The sequence below is a fragment of the Neophocaena asiaeorientalis genome, unplaced genomic scaffold, assembly GCF_003031525.2.
Source record: "Neophocaena asiaeorientalis asiaeorientalis breed wild unplaced genomic scaffold, Neophocaena_asiaeorientalis_V1.1 scaffold230, whole genome shotgun sequence".
In the NCBI taxonomy this organism is placed as follows: Eukaryota; Metazoa; Chordata; class Mammalia; order Artiodactyla; family Phocoenidae; genus Neophocaena; species Neophocaena asiaeorientalis.
In genome coordinates, this window is record NW_020175186.1 from 6,569,686 (window position 1) to 6,589,990 (window position 20,305).

General features: G+C 35.9%; 1 protein-coding gene across 1 annotated transcript in view; it reads left to right on the forward strand.

The window, feature by feature from the left end:
- The window catches only part of ANO3 (anoctamin 3), a 397,425-nt gene that overhangs the window by 118,769 nt on the left and 258,351 nt on the right, over window positions 1-20,305 (forward strand).

A 20,305-nucleotide genomic window follows, 5' to 3' on the forward strand; every position in this document is an offset into this window, starting at 1 on the left:
CTAGGAGACTAAAGTTTTTCTACAAACAAGAGGTGGGCAAAGGACATGGAGGGGTCTGTTCTGGGAAGACCCCGTAGGATCCTGCTCAGTTACATATCCTTCTAGTGAAATAGCATTTACTTATAAGTGTCTAATACAAGAACTTACATATAAAAACCTTTGTACCACTTGTTTTTAAGAAACGAACTTACATTATAAAATAACTTGGTAATCTAAGTAAGTATTAGTAAATTAATCAGCAAAAAACCACTGTGTAAACAATGCGATATATACTTAGTTATATCTTTTAATGTGAGACATTTAATGTAGATTTCATATGGTGAGGGTTTAATTTATATATATGAATACACACACGTATCTACATATATAAGACAGCAAACTGCCCTAAAAACCTTTAACTGTTAAAAGTTAACAATATAGCAACACATAGTAAATGAAATCAGATAAATGCAAAGTATACTTAACGATCAGCTCCTTTTTGAAGTCCAATCATAAAGAGAAAGAGCAGGCTATTGGTTAACCAGTTGATTGGTTATTGGTTAATTCAGTTAACCAATTAAATTACCAGGTTTAGCTGGAGAATAGATCACTCAGAAGGTAGATAGTTCAAACAAGAAAACATAAAACAGAGAGACAAACATTGGCAATACTTTTTAGAGAACTTTGCTTAGAAGAATTTACTCTGGCCTAAGAGATCCCCTTACCCCCAAAACAAATTGAGATGTGTACATTGAGGTGTCATAGCTTAGTGCTATTAACCTTTCAAGTTATATAACTCACTTGCCTTGATTCTAGGCTTGACAGAAATCTTTGGGCTAGAATTTATTTTCCAGTGTGTGTGGTGTGAATGTGTGTGTTTTGGGAAATGCATGTGCTGGATATATGATATGACTGCCAGTCCTCAAAGCAGTACTGTTTCCTATGACATAAGAGTAATTTTATTAGTATCATATTGGTATTATTTTATTCCAGGTTTACTGATAGATCATTGACGTATGTGTATTTTTAAGGTGTACAATGTGATGATTTAACACACGTGTATATTGTAAAATGATTATCAAAATGAGGTTAATTGATACCTCTATTCCCTCACAAAATTATTGTGTGTGTGTATTTGTTGATAAATTTTAAGATCTGTTTTCTTAACAACTTTCAAGTATATAATACAGTGTTGATGATTATAGTCACCATGCTATACATTAGATCCCCAGAACTTATTCATCTTATTGTTAGAAGTTTGTAGACATTGACCAACATCTCTCCATTTCCTCCTCCCCTATACCCTAGTAATCACCATTTACTCCATGTTTCTAGGAATTTGGCTTTTTTATATTCCACATATAAGTGAGAACATACAGTATTTGTCTTTCTCTGTCTGACTCATTTCACTTAGAATAATACCCTCAAGATCCATTCATGGTGTCACAAAAGGCAGGATTTCCTTCTATTTATGGTTGAATATATATACACAATGGAATATATCACATATCCCATCTTCTGTATCCAATCATCCATTGGTGGACACTTAGGTTATTTCCATGTCTTGGCTATCATGAATAATGCTGCAGTGAACATAAGGGTGCAGATATCTCTTTGATATCTTATTTTTATTTCTGTTGAATATATACCTAGAAGTGGAATTGCTGGATCATATGGTAGTTCTATTTTTAATTTTTTGAGGACCCTCCATACTGTTTCCATAGTGGCTTTGCCAATTTACATTCCCACCAACAGTGCACACAGTTTCCTATTCTCCACAGCCTCATCAATACTTGTTATTTCTTGTCTTTTTGATAATAGCCATTCTGACAGGTGTGAAGTGATATCTCATTGTGGTTTGTATTTGCATTACCCTGATGATTAGTGATGTCAAGCATCTTTTTATGTACTTCTTGGCCATTTGTATGACTTCTTTGGAAAAATGTATTCAAGTCTTTTATCCATTTTTTTTTTTGCTATTGAGTTATGTGAGTTCCTTATATATTTCAAACATTAACTTCTTATCATATAGGTGACTTGCAACTATTTTCTCCCATTCGTAAGCTGCCTTTTTATCTTGCTAATTGTTTTTCTGTGCAGATGCTGTTTAGTTTGATGTAGTCCCACTTGTATATTTTTACTTTTATTGCTTTCATTTTTTGCAATTCTCATCATATTCAAAAAACTGTTTTCAAGACCAGTATTAAGGAGCTTTTTCCTTCTGTTTCCTTCTAGTAGTTTTACGCTTACAGATTTTACATGTAAGTCTTTAACACATTTTGAGTTAATCTTTTGAAAAGCATAAAATAAGAGTTCAGTTTCACTCTTCTGCATGTGGTTAGCCAGTTTGCCCAGCATTATATTTGTGTTATTAATATATCCTACGAACTTTGTTACCCTGACTCCACCTTCAAAAAGTTTCTGCTTCTTTCTGTCAAAGTCACATTTCTGAGACCATAACTGAAAATCAGTCTCTCACCATTGTAAGTAAAGCCACCTGAGGATGTCCCTTGGCAACAGTAGACTAGCTTTTCTGTGGTATAAAGTTTGCTGTTGTCTCCTTTCTTTGCTATTTAACATCACTCATTATTTTGCCTCTATTTTTTTTATTAAGTAGTATACAGAAGAAATTATCAGAAATTTCTATGTACCTACAGAAAGGAAATTAGCAAGAAGAAATAGTGAATCAATGAAAACTCACATGAATAAAAACAGGCTCTTATGTAACATTAATGGCAATAAGAATGTTAGCAGGAACTGGTATTTATTGAGTTAGTCTATGTACCAAGTATTATGTAGCCCTTTGTGTAGGATCATTGATTCCTCCCAGCAACTCTATGAGACCAAGACTACTATCGATTACAGATTAGGTAAATGAAGATTGGACATGTGAAGTAACATGTTTGTGGTCTAGCTACTTCTGCCCTCATAGGGGCCTGAACCAAGACATGAAACCAGGTCTGTCTTTTGAAGAGCTCTTGAACATTCAGATAGTGGTGTGATACTAAAAATCAGTAATATACAAAATTTCCACCAACTGTGGAAATCAGAATTAGATGTATTGTTGGGAAGGCGAGTTGTTAGTTTGTCTTCAGACATATCCAAGAGAAATAATTCTTACATGATAAATCATCAAAATCCTGTGTGTAGATGAATAAATTATGGGAGAGGATAAGGATAACTTACTAGGTAACTCTAAGTTGATTTTATTTTTAATTCCACAGTTCCACAGATGTTTTTATTTTTACCAAAAGTGAATAATTGCACTTTTCACATTTAGATTCACCTGTGGTATTTATCTCAGAGAGGCAGCAGCAGTGAGTGGTGGCTTGAAGCGAGATCTTAGTTCCCTGCCCAGGAATTGAACCTAGGTAGCCTGGATGAAAACCGGGAATCCTAGCTACTAGACCAGCAAAGGCTAGAGGCTAGAAGCAAATTTTCCCTGGCTCTCGCCTCTGTTTGAAAGCAAGAATGTTTCAAGGAGGCAAAAACTGTAAAAACAGGTGCAAAGTTTATTATTAGAGGCACAGCACAAGTGGGAGAGCACACAGAGAAACAGTTTATTTAAGACAGAAGCAAGGCAGAGATGCACACCTGGCAAGAAAGGGCGTGGGCGTCCTCCCCAATGAGGAGGAGTGCAGTAAAGAGGAAGTTAAATCATTCATATAGGGCAGTTCTTCCAGGTCTTTGTTTACCTTTGGCCAATTATCTGGTTTCTTTTTCCACACCTGACCTGCTGTAGGACCCTGCCCAAACTGCATGTGCAACTTTTTGCCAAGATGGATTTCAGCCCAGAGGCCTATGGGACGGCCTTAGCATCACATATTATGGGGTGGTGCCCCCTCCTTTTGACCCCCAAGGAGCCTTTCTGCACATGTGCAGTGTTTCCCTAGTCCCAAGGATGGGAAATATATGACCTCTTGATCTTTTACTCAAACAAGGTTTATCCCCTTTCTGTTCCTGCCATGACTGTTATCTTAAGGTGTCCACAGGAAACAAAGTCCAGCTATTTACACTGTTGTTATTTCCATCTCAAAGTGCAAACAGGAGACTGGCTGTAAATATCTAGTCTAGAGCCCACCTGCCTCCTTCCTCAGGAAATGTAAACAGGAGGCTAGTTGTAAATGCCTAGCCTGGAGCCCATCTATCTCCTGCCTTAGTATTAAACGGCATGTCCTTTCTATCCTACTCTATGAAAGTTTCAGGTAGGGTTTTTATATCAAAAAATTTCCATTTATAATGAAGAAATTGACATCTCCAGGGGCTAACCTGTCTCCTTGTTAGCAAGGCTTAGGCTTCCAAGGCTTTCCTGCTCCAGGACCACATGGCCCTAAATCAGACCTGTCAGAGAAAGAGGACCTCTTGCCTCCTCTCTGATGCCCAATGGAAACAATCCTCTGTGCATTATACCTATTTTTGTATATTTCTTAGTGTCAAGTCAGAGTATTTACTAGTTTGTTTATTCTTGGGGGTGAGGGGCGAGTTTTGCTGTATTTGGCTTTTTATGTGTTGTTTTGAATTACTTTAATGCGGTATGATTTACATATAAAAAACTCTACTTAATGTTAACAATGTGATGAATTTGGAGGTAAGTATACACCTATGAAATCATCTCTTCAATCAGTGCCATAAACATATCCATCTCCTCCAAAATTACTCTCCTGCCCTATTCAGTCATTCATCCATTCATTCTTCCATGGTAAGTAGATTGTTGGTTACTAGGAGTTGGGGGAAGGGGAACATGCAAAAGTGTTGGTCAAAGGTTACAAAACTTCAGTTATGCAAGATGATTAAGTTCTGAAGATTGACGGTATAATTAATGTTATAGCTGTGTTATATACCTAAAATTTGCTAACAAGGTAGATAGATTTTATGTTGCATTTGTTTCAATGCCTTGTCCCTACTCCACTGCACTTATTTTTCTTCACAGCACTTATCTGATATACTATATTTTTTGTTGTTTTTATATTGTTACTTTTCTTCTTCCATTAGATTGTACCCTACATGAGAGAAGGAAGTTTTGCTTTGTTTAGTTTTTTGTTTTGATCACTATCCTGAGTGCCTAGAACAGTGCCTGATAAATGGTACGTTCTCAAAAACATTGCTGATGAAATGAACTACACAGTAATGTGTCTTTAATATGTAGAACTGACAGAAGTTTATGCAGTACTATATTAATTTCCCTGGGGTGAACTGTAGCATCAATTTGAGCTCCTCAGATAGCAGTCTCTGCTCTATGTGTCCTTCTGAAGATAGTCATTAGCCAAGTCCGTGACTAGTGTATACACATCCCTGGTGTGAGGCAGAGCACTAATTGCCTCCCACACTAAGGCTATATTGGTCTTCCAGTCTTAATTAAAGCCAGATTAGTAACCTGTGGGGAAATTCCTATGATTCTTCTGGGATGTTGGTCCAGATTTCCCCCTTAATATATTCAAAGTTTCTCTCTTAACACGGTTATTATTCTCCTGGACATGGTAGATGCTTAAATATCAAAGGAATATACTTTTCTTCCATTTTCTTAGGAAAATCTGTTTTAAAATAATTCCAAATCCTTTAGGGAGAATGTAATTTAATTTTCACTGTTACAAACCAGAAGTTGTTGTTCCTACTTACCATTTATTCCTAAACGACAGCCTAGAAAAGCCCAATCTTTGCACCTAGCCATTCTATCCTGTGAGTAAGAAGAGAAATCTAGAAGATCTGTACAAAAGTATGTGCAATGGAGTGATCTTCTTTTATTAAGACATGTGCTCACTCATTTATCACAGCATTGTAGTGGTTCTTTTAGCAACAGACATTGAGCTAGGTGAGAAAGCACATGAAGAGAGACTGAAAAGAACATTAGATTCAAAATTAGAAGAACCAAGATTGAGTCAGAATGGGGCATATAATAGCAGTGTGACTTTGGCAACTCAAATTTCTTTGAGTTTCATATTTTTTATTAAGAAAATGAAGGTGTTAATACGTACTTTACAAACTTGGATTTTCTGAGCACTGAAAGAATTACTGATTACCTTAAAACAAAAAGTTTTTATATGAAATTAAATATTATCATAAAAAGTTTCATAATATAATAAGAAGGGGGTATATAAGAAAGACAGAGAGAGAAAGGGAGAATGACTGCCAGGGTTCTTTTTTCAACATAAAAAATTCAGCATGAGAAAAATATATAAATGTTTGAAGTAAAAAGCAACTACATGGCATTGAAGTCAACTACATGGGCTTTAGAGTCAGATTATCTGTGTTCAAATCTAGGTTATGCATTGCTCTCACTGCATGATTTTGAGTATTTACTTAATCCCTTTGTTCTTCAATTTCCTCATTTATAAATTTGAGATAATAGTATTGGTCTCATATGGCTAGAGTGAGGATTGGGATAAGCGTTTAGCATACCAAGCTCCCATGTTATTATTTTACGTATTAATGTTATTAATATTGTAAGTGGGGCAGCACGCAAAATTCCTGTTGCCAAAAGTGGATTTTCAGGTATGCCATGCAGAGATGTGAGGTGGTCCCTTAGTATGATAAAGGAGAATGGAAAGTTGGCCATTTTTCTCTTCCCTCTTTTTCTCTTTCTTTATCTTCTGTATATTGATGTTTCCACTTTCCAAAGCTTTGGTTGTCCAGGGCCCTTGCTGGAAACCCATCTGGTGCTCAGAGACCTTGGCTCTTCCCTTTTGGGGACTACAGTGTGCAAGGAACAGGGAGTACAGAGAGTAAATAAGTGACAGACTGACCCAAGTCATATTAATTATGACTTACTGGATTTTTTCTCCATTTTCAACAAGAGATGGTCAGTGAATAAAATGAGTGAAGAAGCAAAAATACAGACTCTATCTGGGTATTCTCATGACCTCCCAAACCAAAAAGCATGATCTATAAATATAGACCACCATCATCATCATCATCATCAAGCCATATAACATTTTATAATTATTATAGTTTAAAATCACATTTACTGATTACTAGGTTTGATCCCAACAGTTTTATAGTTAAATAAATATTATTGTTTTTATTTTACATGTAATCTTTGTGTCCTTTTTATAAATTCTAGACAGGTCTGTAAGTATGTTATTAAAAAAACAGCTGTAGATGATCACACTCACCTATGGTATTCAGATGAATGGTGAGCAATGTGATCTATCAGTCCACAATCATTTAGTAATTATATATAATTTCCTACCTCCCTATATGTTATTTCCTATCTCAGTCTGTAAAGATCCACTTCAGTTGGGTAGAGTCCACTCTTTTTTTCTAGTCTCTATCCTTTTTCCCTTTTAAAATCTCCTTAGTTTTTCTAAGCCTCTGTTCTCCTTGTTTCCAGCACCGCTCTGAAAATCTTCGCTGCAAGCTGCTTGAAGGGGGTTGACATGAAGCTCAAAAAAGCATCTAAAATATTTCAGGGTCTTGGCAGGACCTGTGGGTGAATTAGGCAGGCAGTTTATAATATTACAAAGGGAATGATGAATGAAACTAAACCTCAACTTCAGGAGAAGTGTGATGACTTGGAGAGAGAATGAGAGAGGAGGCACTGACAGTTCAGTTCCACTTGACCCTTGACAAGTGATAATGAAGTTTCGGTTTTAACACGTCTGCAGTTTTTCAAGAGAAGTTGCAAATAAGGGTATTTATCTAAATATCTCAATTTAGAATATTGGCAATACTTTAAAATCCTTAAAAAAAATACTGTGTAAGTCTAATAAAATGACCCCAAGACCAGATTTGTTCTTTGTCTATCAACCTGAAACCTCTGCTTTATACCCTTCAGAAATTTGTGAGGGGACAATGTAAAGAAAATGTAGCCCTGTTAATATCGACTGCCCTTCATCAAGCAGCTGATGAGTTATGCCAGCCTGTCACTTTATTCTGTTTGACTAAAGACCTCTCCTCTTTACTAGGGGCGGGGTTGAGAACAAAAAGGGTGAGTAGAGAATAAAATTATCTCCTGCTGCTCATGAATTAGGTATCTATGGCTCAAATATTTGCTCTAGATGTTTGCCAGGGACAGTCCCTGTTTATACCTGCTGTCCCACCCAGTGTAATAATTTATAGTTCCCCTTTCATACTCAGAAGTATGCAATTAGGTAAATAAATTATGTGGTGACATCAGTGCTGTTTAACACACGTGTCATAGCTATTGACAGACCAAAATTACTTGAATGAAGAGAGACAAGTAAATATTTGCTGGTTACTATATGAGATCAAACTGTTACAGTGTCTAGACTCAAAGCCAGGTTAGCTGACTCTAAAATCAGAAGTCTTTCCATAATCCAGGCTGTTTTAAAGTTTTACATTAAGCTTTAGAGACCTATTTTACAGATACTGGAACTAAGGCTAAGAGAAAATGTGCTCAGGCACATCTCTTAGGAAGTAACAGAGCACAGATTTTAACTAAGATCTTTTGAGGTCAAGGCTGCGTACTTTCCTAACTGTCTCCCTATTTAGAAACCCAAGACCAGTCATTATACTATACATGACAGTCACTACACTAAAGGTACAATTTGGTGATGCATCTGTTAAGGGAAATAGACTCATGGAATAGGACTAATAATTGGGGAGACAAGACTAACTGGCATAAAAGAATCAGAGAACAACTCATGATTCTATATAATTAAGTGCTGAATTATTTAGTAAGGATAAAGAAGTTCAGAAGAGACTCTGTGGGCTGGTATATTCAGGGAAGAGGTGGCACATCAACTACGCCTTGGAGAACTTGGGTGATGAACAGCAGGTGGAGAACATTCCCACAAGAGAAAACAAAGAGTATTTTTGGTTGTTTTTGTGAGGCAGATCAAGGAAATATATTCTGACCCAAAACTGAGAATTTGTGCTGGTGAATCAAGAGAAATCTGGTGGATAAATTAAGTTGGGCCAGATTATAAGATTTTTTTAATGTTTAATTTTGTTTTAGCCATACATACACATAACTTTACATAAATGCATAAATGTGTATTCGAATGTATAGTTATACACACGCTTTAGAATGTATAGTCATTTTTCTTTTCTCCCTTTTTTGGCTTCCTTCTCTCCCTTTCTTCTTCTATCCAGCTGTGTTTATCCACCCACACCCATGTTAACAAACTAGTATGTAGCTTTGTATATATTTTAACCCTATTCAAATAATCAGATAGACTTCACGGTAGGATAAATCATAATTTACCATATTGCTGCGTCTGAGTTTTGTTTCCAGTGTTTTTTTTACCAATATCAATGATGCAATAAAGACCCTGACATACAGGTCATTATTTATGGCTGCTATGTTTGTATGGGATAGACTTCGAGGAGGTGGATTATTGGTTAAAATAGGCTCTCATATATCACAGTTCCAAAGCAATGTATGAAAGAATGCTTTCCCCAGCATCCCCTATAAAAATGGGTATCATGGCTCCTTTCCGTTGTTGCTAATGTGAAGGGCTTAAAAAATATACCTAGTTATTTTAACTTATATTTCCCTGACTGCCGGATAAAATATTTTTCCCACTTTATTTATGATGTTTTTAGATTATGATCTGAGAATGTGGTCTGTAAATACTCTACATTTTCATTTTTTTCTGTTGTGTCTTTTTTTTCCTCCCTCCCTCTCTCTTTCTCTCTCTTTTAAGTTTATCAATCAGGGTTTAATCAGGGAAGCAGAATGAGAAATATTTTAAGTATTACAGAATAGGGATTTATTTTAGAAATTGGAATTTACCTAACTATAAGAGATTTTGATAAAAATGGTCCAAAAAGGGATGTCGGAGTATCGGATAAAAGCTACTAATCAGCCCTTCTGTATCGCTCGTATGGCAGACAGTCAGGGAATTTGGAATGGGACCATGATGAAGCACTGGTGGAGCAGCCCATGGAAAAGCGATTGCCGCTGCACCTGCTGGTGGCATGGCTTCTCTACAGGAAAAAAAAGCTGGCTACAGTGCCAGGAAGAACAGGGGTTACCTAGAACCTATGTGCACCTCAGTGTCATTCTCTCATTGCTTGTAAACACAATGACCTTCAGAGTGCAGTGGCTGCTGCTTTGCTTCAGCTTTCCTAGCCATGCACAGATTTCTCTCTTGATTAGCTTTAAGCTGGAACCACACAGGGAAGGCAATTCTGGAAAACATAGTTGTAGCTTAGTGAGGTTGACAAAAAAGGTGATGTGACAGTTTGTTCCGAAATACAAAGGTAATGCATGTTCTTACAAAATTCTGTTAAATTAAATGTTCATTGATTGTAGTAAGTCATCTAGATCGCTCTTTGTTTACTTCGGTCTACTATATTGTTTAAATTTTTACAGCAGTATCCAGTCTCTTCCATTACAATTGCAAATTTATTAATTTCTTGATTTTCTAATAGTTTTTATGTTATATTAAAATCTATACAATCTAAATGGGAAAATAACTTAAAAAAGAGGAGATACATGAATATGTATAACTGGACCATTTTGCTGTACACCTGAAACTACCACAATATTGTTAATCAACTATATTCCAATATAAAATAAAAAGTTAAACAGATGAATATTAAAAAACAAAAAGTATATATATTAAAGAAACCAAAAAAAGCTGTACGGATTGGTACAAAAAATATATGACTTATGTTTTATTTATAAATTATACCTTTATCTTTACATAATATGCCTCTGACACTTTAGTCATTGTAATGTGAAATTCCGTCTTAACTGATATTAATATGCTAGATTTGCTTACTTTTTTATTAGCGTTTACCTGGAATCACTTTGACCATCTCTTTATTACTTTGCCTTATATATTTATATTTCTTAGAAAATGCATATCTTGCCTTTAATCCAATACACCTTTCTTTTTCTTTTTTTTTTTAACATCTTTATTGGAGTATAATTGCTTTAAAATGTTGTGTTAGTTTCTGCTGTATAAAAAGTGAATCAGCTATATGTATACATATATCATCATATCTCCTCCTTCTTGTGTCTCCCTCCTACCCTCCCTATCCCACCTCTCTGAGTGGTCAAAAAGCACCGAGCTGATCTTCCTGTGCTATGCAGCTGCTTCCCACTAGCTATCTATTCTACATTTGGTAATGTACATATGTCAGTGCTACTTGCTCACTTCGTCCCAGCTTACCCCTCCTCTTTTCCTCAAGTCCATTCTCTACGTCTGCGTCTTTATTCCTGTCCTGCTCCTAGGTTCATCAGAACCTTTTTTTTTAGATTCCATATATGTGTGTTAGCATACGATATTTGTTTATCTCTTTCTGACTTACTTCACTCTGTATGACAGATGCTAGGTCCATTCACCTCACTACAAATAACTCAATTTTGTTTCTTTTTATCGCTGAGTAATATTCCATTGTATATATGTACCACATCTTCTTTATCCATTCATCTGTCGATGGACACTTAGGTTGCTTCCATGTCCTGGATATTGTAAATAGTGCTGCAATGAACATAGTGGTACATGTCTCTTTTTGAATTATGGTTTTCTCAGGGTACATGCCCAGTAGTGGGATTGCTGGGTCATATGGTAGTTCAATTTTTGGTTTTTTGGGTAACCTCCATACTGTTCTCCATAGTGGCTGTATCCATTTACATTCCCACCAACAGTGCAAGAGGATGCCCTTTTCTCCACACCCACTCCAGCATTTATTGTTTATAGATTTTTTGATGATGGCCATTCTGACTGGGGTGAGGTGATATTGTAGTTTTGATTTGCATTTCTCTAATGATTAGTTGATGTTGAGCACCCTTTCATGTGTTTGTTGGCAATCTGTATATCTTCTTTGGAGAAATGTCTGTTTAGTTCTTCTGCCCATTTTTGGATTGGGTTGTTTGTTTTTTTTTGATATTGAGCTGCATGAGCTGGTTGTATATTTTGGAGATTAATCCTTTGTCAGTTGCTTTATTTGCAAATATTTTCTCCCATTCTGAGGGTTGTCTTTTCATCTTGTTTGTGGTTTACTTTGCTGTGAAAAAGCTTTTAAGTTTCATTAGGTCCCACTTTTTAATTTTTGTTTTTATTTCCATTTCTCTAGGAGGTGGGTCAAAAAGGTTCTTGCTGTGATTTGTGTCATAGAGTGTTCGGCCAGTGTTTTCCTCTAAGACATTTATAGTGTCTGGCCTTACATTTAAGTCTTTAATCCATTTTGAGTTTGTATTTGTGTATGGTGTTAGGAATTGTCCTAATTTCATTCTTTTACATGTACCTGTCCAGTTTTCCCAGCACCACTTATTGAAGAGCCTGTCTTTTCTCCATTGTATATTCTTGCCTCCTTTGTCAAATATAAGGTGACCATATTTGTGTGGGTTTATCTCTGGGCTTTCTATCCTGTTCCATTGATCTATATTTCTGTTTTTGTGCCATTACCATACTGTCTTGATAACTGTAGCTTTGTAGTATAGTAAGAAGTCAGGGAGCCTGATTCCTCCAGCTCTGTTTTTCTTTCTCAAGATTTCTTTGGCTGTTTGGGGTCTTTTGTGTTTCCATACAAATTATGAAAGTTTTTGTTCTAGTTCTGTGAAAAATGCCACTGGTAGTTTGATAGGGATTGCACTGAATCTGTAGATTGCTTTGGGTAATGTAGTCATTTTCACAACATTGATTCTTCCAATCAAAGAACATGGTATATCTCTCTGTTACTTTGTATTGTCTTTAATTTCTTTCATCAATGTCTTATAGTTTTCTGCATACAGATCTTTTGTCTCCTTAGGTTGGCTTATTCCTAAGTATTTTTGTTGTTGTTGTTGCAGTGGTAAATGGGAGTGTTTCCTTAATTTCTCTTTGAGATTTTTCATCATTAGTGTATAGGAATGCCAGAGATTTCTGTGCATTAATTTTGTATCCTGCTACTTTACCAGATTCATTAATTAGCCCTATTAGTTTTCTGGTAGCATCTTTAGGATTCTCTATGTGTAGTATCATGTCATCTGCAGACAGTGACAGTTTTACTTCTTCTTTTCTGATTTTGATTCCTTTTATTTCCTTTTCTTCTCTGATTGCTGTAGCTAAAACATCAGAAGCTATGTTGACTAATAGTGGTGAGAGTGGGCAACCTTGTCTTTTTCCTGATCTTAGAAGAAGTGCTTTCAGTTTTTCACCATTGAGAACAATGTTGGCTGTGTGTTTGTCATATGTGGCCTTTATTATGTTGAGGTAGGTTCCATCTATGCCTACTTTTTGGAGAGTTTTTATCATAAATGGGTGTTGAATTCTGTCAAAAGCTTTTTCTGCATCTGTTGAGATAATCATATGGTTTTTTTCCTTCAGTTTATTAGCATGGTGTATCACATTGATTGATTTGTGTATATTGAAGAATCCTTGCATTCCTGGGGTAAACCCCATTTGATCATGATGTATGATCCTTTTAATGTGCTGTTGGATTCTGTTTGCTAGTGTTTTGTTGAGGATTTTTGCATCTATGTTCATCAGTGATATTGACCTGTAGTTTTCATTTTTTGAGACATCTTTGTCTGGTTTTGGTATCAGGGTGATGGTGGCCTCATAGAATGAGTTTGGGAGTGTACCTCCTTCTGCTATATTTTGGAAGAGTTTGAGAAGGATAAGTGTTAGCTCTTCTCTAAATGTTTGATAGAATCCGCCTGTGAATCCATCTGGTCCTGGGCTTTTGTTTGTTTGAAGCTGTAATCACAGTTTCAATATCAGTGCTTGTGATTGGTCTGTTTATATTTTCTATTTCTTCCTGGTTCAGTCTCAGAAGGTTGTGCTTTTCTAAGAATTTGTCCATTTCTTTGTGGTTGTCCATTTTATTGGCATATAGTTGCTTGTAGTGATCTCTCAGGATCCTTTGTATTTCTGCAGTTTCAGTTGTTACTTCTTCTTTTTTCATTTCTAATTGTGTTGATTTGAGTCTTCTCCCTTGTTTTCTGGATAAGTCTGGCTAATTATCAATTTTGTTTATCTTCTCAAAGAACCAGCTTTTAGTTTTAGTGATCTTTGCTATGATTTCCTTCATTTATTTTTCCTTTTTTTCTCTTCTGATCTTTATGATTTCTTTCCTTCTGCTAATTTTGGTTTCTTTTGGTTCTTCTTCCTCTAATTGCTTTAGGTGTAAGGTTAGGTTGTTTATTTGAGATTTTTCTTGTTTCTTGAGGTAGGACTGTATTGCTATAAACTTCCCTCTTAGAACTGCTTTTGCTACATCCCATAGGTTTTGGGTCATCGTGTTTTCATTGTCATTTGTTTTTAGGTAATTCTGATTTCCTCTTTGATTTCTTCAGTGATCTCTTGGTTATTTAGTAGCATATTGTTTAGCCTCCATGTGTTTGTGTTTCTTACATTTTTTTTCCGTAATTGATATCTAGTCTCATAACATTGTGCTCGCAAAAGATACTTGATGTGATTTCAATTTTCTTAAATTTACCAAGGCTTGATTTGTGACCCAAGATAAATCTATCCTGGAGAATGATCCATGAGCACTTGAGAAGAAAGTGTATTCTGTTGTTTTTGGATGGAATGTCCTATAAATATCAATTAATTCCATCTTGTTTAATGTATCATTTAAAGCTTGTGTTTCCTTATTTATTTTCATTTTGGATGATCTGTCCACTGGTTAAAGTGGGGTGTTAACGTCCCCTACTATGATTGCGTTACTGTTGATTTCCCCTTTTATGGCTGTTAGCATTTGCCTTATGTATTGAGGTGCTCCTATGTTGGGTGCATAAATATTTACAACTGTTATATTTTCTTCTTGGTTTGATCCCTTGATCATTATGTAGTGTCCTTCTTTGTCTCTTGTAATAATATTTATTTTAAAGTCTATTTTGTCTGATACGAGTATTGCCACTACAGCTTTCTTTTGATTTCCACTTGCATGGAATATCTTTTTCCATCCCCTCACTTTCAGTCTGTATGTGTCCCTGGGTCTGAAGTGGGTCTGTTGTAGACAGCATATATATGGGTCTCGTCTTTATATCCATTCAGCCAGTCTATAGTCTATGTCTTTTGGTTGGAGCATTTAATGCATTTACATTTAAGGTAGTTATCCATATGTATGTTCCTATTACCATTTTCTTAATTGTTTTCCATTTGTTTTTGTAGGCCTTTTCCTTCTCTTGTGTTTCCTGCCTAGAGAAGTTCCTTTAGCATTTGTTGTAAAGCTAGTTTGGTGGTGCTGAATTATTTTAACTTTTGCTGGTTTGTAAAGGTTTTAATTTCTCCAACGAATCTGAATGAGATTTTTTCTGGGTAGAGTAATCTTGGTTGTAGGTTTTTCCCTTTCATCACTTTAAATATGTCCTGCCACTCTCTTTGGGCTTGCAGAGTTTCTTTTGAAAGATCAGCTGTTAACCTTATGGGGATACTTTGCTGCATATTTCTTTGTCTTCTCATTTTGCTTAACTCACTGTGTTTGGGGTCTCCTTTTCACAGGCTGCAGGTTTCTAGTTCCTGTGGTTTTTGGTGTCTGCCCCCAGTAGGTGAGGTTGGCTCAGTGGCCTGTGTAGGCTTCCTGGTGGACGGGATTGGTCCCATGTTCTGGTGGGTGGGGCTGTGTCTGTTGGTGTGTTTTGGGATGTCTGTGAACTTAGTATGATTTTAGGCAGCCTCTCTGCTAATGGGTGGGTTTGTGTTCCTGTCTTGCTAGTTGTTTGGCATGGGGCATCCAGCACTGGAGCTTGCTGGCTTTTGGGTGGAGCTGGGTCTTAGCATTGAGACGAAGATCTCTGGCAGAGCTCTCACCAATTGATATTACTTGGGGCCGGGAGGTCTCTCGTTGTCCAATGTCCTGCACTTGGCTCTCCCACCTTGGAGGCTCAGGCCTGACACGAGGCTGGAGCACCAAGACCCTGTCAGCCACATGGCCAGGTACGTGGGGATTTTCTTGCCTTTTGGGAAGTCTGAGATCTTCTGCCAGCGTTCAGTAGGTGTTCTGTTGGAGTTGTCCCACATGTTGATGCATTTTTGATGTATTTGTGGGGAAGAAGGTGATCTCTACGTGTTACTCTTCCGCCGTCTTGAAGGTCCCCCTGCAATAGGAGACTCCACCAAAGACGCCAACCTCTGCAAGAACTAGTGGTGCAGAGGCACTTTTTTCAGAGGGTTTGCAGCTTGCTTTTTTATTTTTCTTTTCCTTTTTGCTTTGTCTAGTTTCACTTGTACACAGGGCGCTTTCTGCGGAGACCTCTCACCTGGCACTTCAGATCAGAATGCCTAGTGAGAAACGGCTGCACTGACACCTCAGCTCGGTGGAAGTGAGGAAGTGCTGCCCCTGACACTGCAACTCAAGATGGCCAATACATCTGTTTTTTAATGGGAAAAATGAGTTTGTTTATATTTCGAATATTGGCTGATATACTTGATTTTAATCATTTCATTTTGCTTTGAATCTATTATTTATGTCCATTGTTGAGTGCATATTTTCCTTTTCCTTATTTTTCCTGGATTGATCAAGCTACAATATATTTCATTTGTTTTCTTCTTGAACAATTTACTGTTCTTTACCCATTCATTAAATACTACTATCATCTCCTGTTCTCATAATCAGATGCTTTAACCCAAATTATTTTGCCTATTAAGGTACATGCTTCTCTTTGCCTCTTGTTTTATCCCCTCCTCAATAAAAGAAGGTCTTAAGATTGTTTTCACTTTTCACTTTTCCTTTCTCATGCTCCCTTCCCTCATTAGACTTCTGTAACATTTTTACTTCCCCCACTCCCAACTACCTGGACTTGTTGAAAGAAGTGATAACTAACTAGAATTTATTTTATAGTGTTTCCTTTCTTTTAAATATATCTTAATTGCTCTTATATTAAATATCCCAGGAAATTGTATTATTATTCACTTGAATACAATTAGATAAATATATATAAACATGATACTACTATATTTTATTCTTCTTTTATCTTGAGGTATCTCTTCTGATTCATCTTTTTTTTTTTTGTAGTAGCATCTTTCCTTAAGTGTTTAACCAAAGAAATTATGTAAGTTATGTATCCCTCAAATTACTGCAAATCCTTAAATGTCTTCCTATACTTAAGAATAAATTATATCCTGCCTAGATATGTGATTTTGGTATGAAGTGATTTCACCATCAGTCTGAAGAAACGATTCTAGCTTCCAGCATTGCTGATTAGAAAGTCTGATGGCAGTCTATTTTCTGTTTTCCTTGCTCAATATTTTAGCAGTTCTTAGTGATAAAACTAATTTGGGAATTGGAATATATAGTTACTAGCATTAACAAGAAAACTTTCCCTAAAGGAACCATGTGCAAATTTTTGTTTTTATTGGGTAAAATGTAGCACTATAATTTTTTCCAAATGTTCAACCATTGTTTTACGATAAAACACCACAAACTTGGAAGACTTAAAACTTCAAACATCTAAGGTTTATACAACCATTTGCTATCTATGCTTAAAGTAATTACAAAGATGTACTGTTTCTTCCCCTATAAAGCTTGCAAAGACTAATTATATATCCCTACTGAATTTGGCACATAGATTCCAGTATATATTTGTTAAATGTACTGAAAAGAAAATATGTAGTTTTCTCCTATTACTTGTAGAAATTACAGGAAGGGAGGAAGAAGACCTTTATTTGATATAAAATATGATTTACTGAATATTTTCAAGGTGATATAATGTAATCTACTATTCAGTGATGCTAAAATATTTTCTTTAGATTTATTTAACGAATACAAAGGCTCTAATTGACACATTGATTATTGATTCATAAATGGTTTCAAGTAACCAATATTCATTTTTAAAGTAAATTCAGTGGTGTCTCATTAGTTAAAAAATTAACTCAATAATTTTTTCATCCTATAACTTTTGTTTTGGCAAACTCTGTGTCTCTTCATTACATTACAATGTTCAATTTCAGATCTCACTCAAGTTCAAGTTGCACGAAGCTTCTATTTGTAGATTTACAACAGTGAAGATTTTCTGTACTATTTCCACTATTTTCCTTCAGAGGGGAAAGAAGGCCAACCATATGGATTATATTTCTGAAGTTATAGCACATGAAATTCTCTTCCAGCAGACAAGAATCCTGGAATATGAGGGGCAGAACAGACCTTAGGGAGTACCTAATCCATCAATCTTATTATAGATGAGCCACCTTGGGCCAAGAATGCAAAGCGATTTTCACACTGTTAGCATGCCAATTTATACACCAGGGTAAGTGTGTAGGCTCTAGACTCCCAAAGCAATGCCCTCCTTCCACATTTTTCTGCTAGGTTAAAAAGGGGGCCTCCATGGCTAATTGGCGATTTTTTTCCAACTCCAAATCTGTACTATTATTGGATTCAAATGGCATAATGATTTTTTATATCCAGCTAATTTTAAAATACTTGTTATCATTTTGTATTTCATTTTTATATTTATTTTTCTAACATAAGTAATACATATTTGATGGTTAAAGTGACTGCATAACTTACTGTCCAAGACAGGACACTTTTTTTAAAGTTTGAGGCTATTAATAATTACATTATGACAAAAGGCAACCTAGAACATAAGGTCACTCTAGGAATAAATGGAGAATAAGGTTAAAATATCAGTAAGTAAAATGAAAAAACCTTCGATTCATTCATATGTCCTCCATGTAGACTTAGCTGTATTTTGAGTTTCACCATTATAGATGTATCTATGCATACATATGTTTTTGCAAAAGCTTATCTCACACTGAAATATTATTTTGCAGTCTGCTTTTATTAATAAAAGATGTATCAGGAACACTTTTCCAGTAAATAAATATTCATGCACACTATAGTTTTAAAGGATTTCTTAGATTACATTGTTAATATCTTTGGAGAAATAACAAGGCAGCAGACATATTCCTTGCTCAGCAGGACTGGTAATGTTCAAATAGAGACCACAGTTTGTTCACAATCAGTCACCCCAGCTTCCCAGGAGTCAAGCATATATTATCTTTGAAAAGTAAATTGGTAATTACAAATTCTACCTCCATTTCCACATTCCTACTGGCAAACACCCAACAACCAACAAGGACAGGCCTACACAAGTCAGGCAGAGGCATCAAGCTATTAGAAGAGATTGTAGCCCCACCCAGAATCAGTACCACCACACGCAGAATACCAGCTGACTATCAGCTGTGTTCAAAAGCATGGAAATTCACCAAAATATAGTAGAGTAGTCGATATGACCAGAGTATCAGCTTAAGAACTTACAAAGATTAGCAGACATAGATAATAAATCAATAATTATTACATTCTTAAGTTTTCAACACAGCACAACAAAAGCAGTCTTTATGAAATTATCTGCCTGGAGTAAATAAAATTACAAAGGAAGGCAAATCCATAGTCTCGCATTCAAGTCTTGAAAGGTAAGGACTTATACTTAAATATCTTGTTATTAGACTCTTCTGACAAATATACAACAGTTGAGTATCAGAGAAAACCCTTTATTTGGCAAATGTGTATTTGATCAGCTTTTATGTGCCAGACTATCTTTTAGGCAATGTGAGAAATAAAAAAAAAGTGAGTCAATACAGTCTTCCCTGAAGTATTTCTTCTGAACTAGAAGAAAAGTATGTGCCTACTTTCAAAAGCTAATATATATAATGCATGGTAGACACGTGGCAAAAATGCCATGAAATGATGTTAATCATATTCTATAGGAACTAGAGGAGGTTAAATTCACATCTAACTGGCTTTATAGTAGGTGGATATGGATAAAGAAAGTCTTCATCCTGAAAATGGCATTGTTCTGGGGCCTTGAAGAATGGGTAGGGGTTGAAAAGCCTTATGAGTCAGATAGGAGTTTTAGGATGAACATTCCAGTAAAAGCAGAGAGGCCTATGAGGAAGAAATCCATTGTAGCATCAAAAGAGTTTATAAAGGAAAGCCTTAGAAACAAGTCTGGAAAGTGGTGAGAGCAGATCATGGAAATCCTTGAGTGGTAGAGCAGTGAACATGGACATGTTTCTATAGGCAGCTTGAAGAGGTAATTGTAAGCTTTTCAGCAGGGACATACAATATAAACTGTGGTTTAATCCATCATCACCTCCTTTGTCCCACATATCTGCCTTCTCTTGATGTTGTCTTTTTAAGCAAATCATTTTGTGTTCTTGTCTCTTGAAATTACTTGTGATAAGACCTTATCAGGCTGGATTCAGAGAAGGTGGAGGTTGCTGATTTTCCTCCATTGCTTTCTTTTAGTTACATGTATCCATCAAGAATGTTACTCCTGAATGCTTCTCTGAACATATAGTCTGGATTTGAGCAGGACTAATCTGATAAATTCTGTTGTTATATAGCCACACGTGGCCAGGCTTTTGGGAAAACAATTGTACCCCACGCTTCCATTTATCACAGTATATGGTTTTTTTGAAGAGCTTTTTTGTGCCTTTAATAGAGTATGGAGAGCAAGTAGAACCAAAAAAGTACTTAATATAGTTAT